The following is a 6,000-nucleotide window of genomic DNA, read 5'->3' as shown; positions in this document are numbered from 1 at the left end:
TGCCTGGCATGTCTGCTGCTCATCAAGCTGGGGTAACCAGAATAGGTAACGTCTATTGAGCACTGACTGTGTTAGGAATCGATCCAAACCCTTTCCACGCATTAAATAATTTAATCTGAGGTATGTGTTAGCACAGAGAGCTGAAGTGATCTGCTAGTCATCTGTTGCTCTGCGAGAAACTTCTCAAAATTGGAAGAGCTGAAAACAATAATGATTTCTTACTTCCCACGGTTGCCGGGGTTGGCTGGGCTCTCAGCTCTGTGGGGTGCTGACTAGAGGGACTCGTGAAGCTTCCTTCAGTCGGGGGCTAAAATCCAAGATGGCGTCCCTCAGATGGCTGGAGCCTTGGTGGGAATGATGGGACCACCGGGGTCTTCCTCCGGGACACTCATCAGAGTCTAGTGTGGGGCTTCTCATCTGCTGGCTGGCTTCCAACCCAAGGATATCAGAAGCCACCAAGTCCCGTCCTGCGCAGGCTGAGAAGTCACATGTGCTGTTGGCCCAGGCAAGTCACCCGACCACAGGGGAGGTCAACAAACTCCACCTCTCCATGGGACAAGCAACATGATTCCACAGACTGGGGAGGAATTGTCTGCCACTGTCTTTGTAATAAAGCACGTAACGGGCATTTCATCTCTAAATGGTGGAGAGAGGATTGGAAGCTCATCTGTTTGGACCACGCCCTTGCTCGTAACCCTGATGCTCTTCAGCCTCTCCCTGCACACTCCAAAGACCTGTGCCAAGGACTGCTCAGAAGCAGACCTACCTCCTCTGAAGTTCCCAGTGAAGTCTTGTAGGTTAACATCAATTTTATGTGTCAGCCTGACTGGACCATGGGGCACCCAGACATTTGGTCAAGCATTATTCCAGGCATGTTCCTGGAGGAGTGTGGTCCTGGAGGAGATAAACCTTGGAATCAGCACTCTGAGTTAAGCAGATGGCCCTCTGTAGTGTGGGTGGGCCTCCTCTAATCAGTTGAAGACCTGAATAGACCAAAAAGTTCTTTCTGCCTGACTGCCTTTGGGCTGGGAGATTCATTTTTGTTTCCTGCCTTTGGCTCTTTCTGGGTCTCAAGTCTGTCATCCTTCAGATGAGAACTACAGCACCGGCTCTCCTGGGTCTTTAGTTTGCTGGATGAAAATCTTGAGACTTGTCAGCCTCCATAATTTTACATAGAAGTTATATACACATAAATATATGCATAATTTAATATATATATAAAAGCACAAAAACTGTGCTTTGTCATCTGTCATCCTATCATCCTGTCAGCTGTGACCACTGGGGGAGCAACTCTTCCAGGTGGGGGAGGCCAAACCCCCAAGTGTGTTCATCTGCTTCCCATAACACCGGGGCCCAGATCCCCCGGATGCATTCATTGGCTTCCCAGAATATTCCAAATGAGCCCTGCCTCCTCGTACACTGTGAGTCTGCAATGCCTCCGTAAAAAGCATTTAATAACTCCAGGAATAGCTCCTTTCTCTTAACCTTCTCACTATGCTCCAGGCATTCTTCCAAATTCTCTGAGAGGCTGAGCTGCTGACTCTGAGTGGGAAGCAGGACCTCAGCCCCGTCTGAGCCCACCTCCCCTGGGGAGCCTTGGAGACTGGAGGGATTGGCAGCTCGTTCCTCAAGAACATGTCTGTCAAGGCCTGGGACTTTGTAATTCCTACACACTCATGTGCTATCTCGTCCCTGTTTCACGGATGCCGGCAGAAGACTTGCACTCTTGCACTCCCAAGTCACAAAGGATTTATTCCCAGGGCACAGCAGGCAGGAGGACCCCCCCCGATGCTTGTGCTGGTTTCCCCCGGGTCCCGCCCAGGCAATGCAGAGGGGCACAGGCGGGCTATGCCCATGCAGTCGTGTCATCGAAGCTGAAGAACGCCAGCTTGGGGGTCTGTCTCTGATAGAGCGCGCCTCTCTCTGCTCTTTGTCCCAGAAGGAGACAGCCCCTCACCCACAAAGGCTGCTTGTGGCAAACTCAGCCCCTGAGAAGTGGCCAGATGGGCAGTGGAGGGCTGTGTATCCTGGCACCGACAGCCTCTCCCAGCAACATGGCCCTATGTACCTGGCGGGATGACTGGGCCACCTGGTCGGGAATGGATGCCACTCAGTCATCAAGACACTGAATCAGCATTTCCTGGAGCTGGGGGATCCCTTTGATCATCTCACCCACCAGCCCTGGATGGATGTAGCATTACGGCGTGAATCTATAATCCTAGTCCTCGTCCCCTCTGACAAGACTATCTATCCTCGAGTGTGTGTGCATCTCCCTCCCTGTAGACAGACCCAGACCAGCTCCCTGAGGACCTGTTTTTCAGCTGTAGCTCCCTCAGACTCTGCTCATTCTTAGACCCCACTCCATTCATCTTACTCATTTTATTTTATTTTTTAAAAGATTTTATTTCTGTGTTTGAGACAGAGCATGAGCAGGGAGAGGGCAGAGGGAGAGGGAGAAGCCAACTCCCCCGTGAGCAGGGAGCCCGATGCAGGACTTGATCCCAGGACCCTGAGATCATGACCTAAGCCGAAGGCAGATGCCTAACAGACTGAGCCAGTGAGGGGCCCCCATTTGACTCATTTCAGAACAAGCAAACACACTCCCACTCCCCAACACACACACACACACACACACACACACACACACACACACACACACACACTCTTTAATGTCCTCCTCCCACTCCCAGGAATGCTCGGCTCTAAGACATTCAGGCCCCAAGCAGAGAGGCCCTCTCGGATCGCCTGCCTTGGAGCGCCACCTGGTCACCCCCATCACGTGGACCTCACGGCCTCACCTGCAGGACCTGTAACAGGCACAGGGGTCTCTGTCAATACCGCTGGGTGGGCGTCACCCCAGTCAGCACACTGACCCCGCTGCCCTGCAGCCACCCGGCACCCACGCTGGCATCTTTCCCCAGGGCCCCTGCCTGCTCTGGCCTCCTCACTTCCCTTCTCATCTCTACGGCAGCCACCTTGCTGGCTTTTCTCCACCCAGCACGGTGGTTTTAAGCAGAGCAATCAGATTATGTCATTTGCAGTTTTAAAAGACTCGAATTGCTTCCTTTTCCACTTTGAACAAAAGCCAGACAGAGTCTCTATCATGTCCTCAAACACCTTCCACCATCCGGCTCCCGCTCACCTCAGCCGCTTCATTTCCTGCCTCCTGCCGGCCAGCTCTGTCCCACACCGCATCAGCCTAGAAGCTCTTTGCCATAGGCGACTGGATCCCTTTGATGCAGGGTCCTGAAGCTGGTTCCTCCCGGTGCTTGAAATGTCCAGACTCTCCCTCTTCCACTCCCTACGTGGCTGGCTTCTCCTAATCCCTCCATTCTGGCTCCGAAGTCACCAACTCCAAGTGGCCTCTCCCACCAGGTCGCGATCCTTGGGCATGGTCACACCGCACCTTTCGTGTTTGAAGGGATCTGATCCACATCTCTTCCATCTGTCTTGTCTGCCTCTCTCCCCAGATCGTGTGCCCTGGATGGGCCACATCTGTCTCATCTATGGCCATCTTCCCTGTCCCATGCAGCCAACCAATTCTTGCTGAAGGAAAGAAGAAAAGAACCTTTGTGGTCTTCATCAATGCATGGGGATAAATGAACTCTCTCATCACAATTCCTAGAGCAAGATCTCAGCATACAGGAACCCTCTCGGGACCAGATTTGCCCAGTCCACCTACTTGCTTTCCTGAAACACCCCCACCCCAGACTCATGTCTAAGAATATAGCAGGAGACCTCAGGTGGGGAGAGAGCCCTGGGCCCGCCTGGTCTCTCACTCTCCAGGCCTATGTTTGTCTGGGAAACAAGGCATGGTTCTGGAAACCACCTCAGACCCTTGTGCCAGCCCTGGAACCGATCCCATTTGCTGGGGTGGTCGCAGCCTGGCTCCTAAAACACGGGTCCTAGCACTAAGTATTGGGGCAGAGCCCCAGTCTGGAGATCATGGACCCTTGGGGTCAAATTCTGGCCTTGCTTCCAGCCGTCTGTTTGGGGACTTACCAGCTGCTACTACTTATCACTATTTCTACCTTTGCCACAAGCCAGGTGTCTTCTCCCCAGGGACAAATCCACCACAGTCTCCTTCCAGAAACACTCCTTCTCCAGCACAAGGCTCCCTTTTGGCCAGATCCTATTTTGTGCCCAGCTTTGACTCAGGAATCCTTTTACACGGTAAACTGCAGAGCATAGGGACGCCTGGGTGGCTCAGTTGGTTAAGCAGCTGCCTTCAGCTCAGGTCATGATCCCAGCGTCCTGGGATCGAGTCCCACATCGGGCTCTTTGCTCATCAGGGAGCCTGCTTCTCCCTCTGCCTCTGCCTGCCATTCTGTCTGCCTGTGCTTGCTCTCTCTCCCTCTCTCTCTCTCTGACAAATAAATAAATAAAATCTTAAAAAAAAAAAAAACTGCAGAGCATAAAGTACTTCTGTACGAAGGACGAGATGCAACCTCTAAGAACAGAAGATTGCAACAACATCCATGGACCTGGAGGGCATTATGCAAGATGAGGGAAGCCAGAGAAAAAGACAAATGCCATGGGATAGCACATGTGGAATCTGAAGAAGCTGACCTCCTAGACCTCAGAGTAGAATGGCAGTTACCAGGGGGTGGGGAAAGTGGGGAGATGTTGGTCAAAGGGTACGAACTTACAACTGGTAGATAAATCAGTCTTAGAGATGTAACCCACAGCATTGTGATTACAGTTCACAATGCTGTATCATAAACTTCAGAGTTGCTAAGAGACTAGATCTTAATTATTCTCACTGTAGCAAAATGGTAAGTGTATGTCATGATGGAGATGTTAGCTAATGCTAAGGTGACAATGTTGCAATGTATAAATGTAACAAGTATGTATAAATGTAACAAAATGTAACAAGTGTATAAATGTAACAAGTCGGGGAACACTGTTGCAATATATAAATGTATCTAATCAGGACACTATTGGTATATATAACTGTATCAAATCAAGGGAAACTGTTGCAACATATGTGTATCAAATCGGAACACTATTGGGATATATAAATGTATCAAATCAGGGAACACTGTGGCAATATATAAGTGTATCAGTGGTGCCTGGGTGGCTCAGTCGGTTAAGCACTGGACTCTTGATCTCAGTGCAGGTCTTGATCTCCTGAGTTCAAGCTCATATTGAGCTCCACACTGGGAGTCTGCTTAAAAACAAAAACCAAGGGGCACCTGGGTGGCTCAGTGAGTTGGGCCTCTGCCTTCGGCTCGGGTCATGATCTTAGGATCCTGGGATCAAGTTCCTCCTCGATCCCTCATTGGGGAGCCTGCTTCCCTCTCTCTCTCTCTGCCTGCCTCTCTGCCTACTTGTGATCTCTCTGTCAAATAAATAAAAAATATTAAAAAAATTAAAAAACAAAAACAAAAACCAATCAAATCAACTGGTGTACAACTTGAACTTACACAATGTTGGGGCGCCTGGCTGGCTCACATAGTTAAGCATCTGCCTTTGGCTCGGGTCATGGTCTCCAGGTCCTGGGATTGAGCCCCATGTCATGCTCCCTGCTCAGTGGGGAGTTTGCTTCTCCCTCTCCCTCTGCCTCTCCCCCTGTGTGCTCTCTGTCTTTGTCTCTCTCTCAAATGAATTTTTAAAAAAAGATAAACTTACACAATGTTATATGTCAGTTATATCTCAATAAAGATAAAAATTTTAAGTCCAATAGTCCCCCACCCATCCCCGTTTTCCAGTTTCTCAATCCCTCTGCCCCTTAACCATTTCATTATCTTCTCCAGAAATTCACGACATCTACAAAAATGTATTTCATGGTTAGCGAGTGACAAGATGCCACGATCTGGAGGCACTGTCCTAAATGTTCTCCTTGCTTTGAGCTTCATCATTAATACATAACTGTTAGATGGGAAGGAAACACATTTGTGGGTTTAAGAAATGCAAAAATGTACACATCAAAAAGTCTTACCCGTGCTGTCATACCTAATCACTTGCCAGGCATCCTTCCCTTACAGGCCACCACGCTGA

The sequence above is a fragment of the Enhydra lutris genome, unplaced genomic scaffold (assembly GCF_002288905.1).
Source record: "Enhydra lutris kenyoni isolate GAN:26980312 unplaced genomic scaffold, ASM228890v2 scaffoldscaffold111, whole genome shotgun sequence".
Lineage (NCBI taxonomy): Eukaryota > Metazoa > Chordata > Mammalia > Carnivora > Mustelidae > Enhydra > Enhydra lutris.
Note: the sequence above shows the minus strand (reverse complement) of the source record.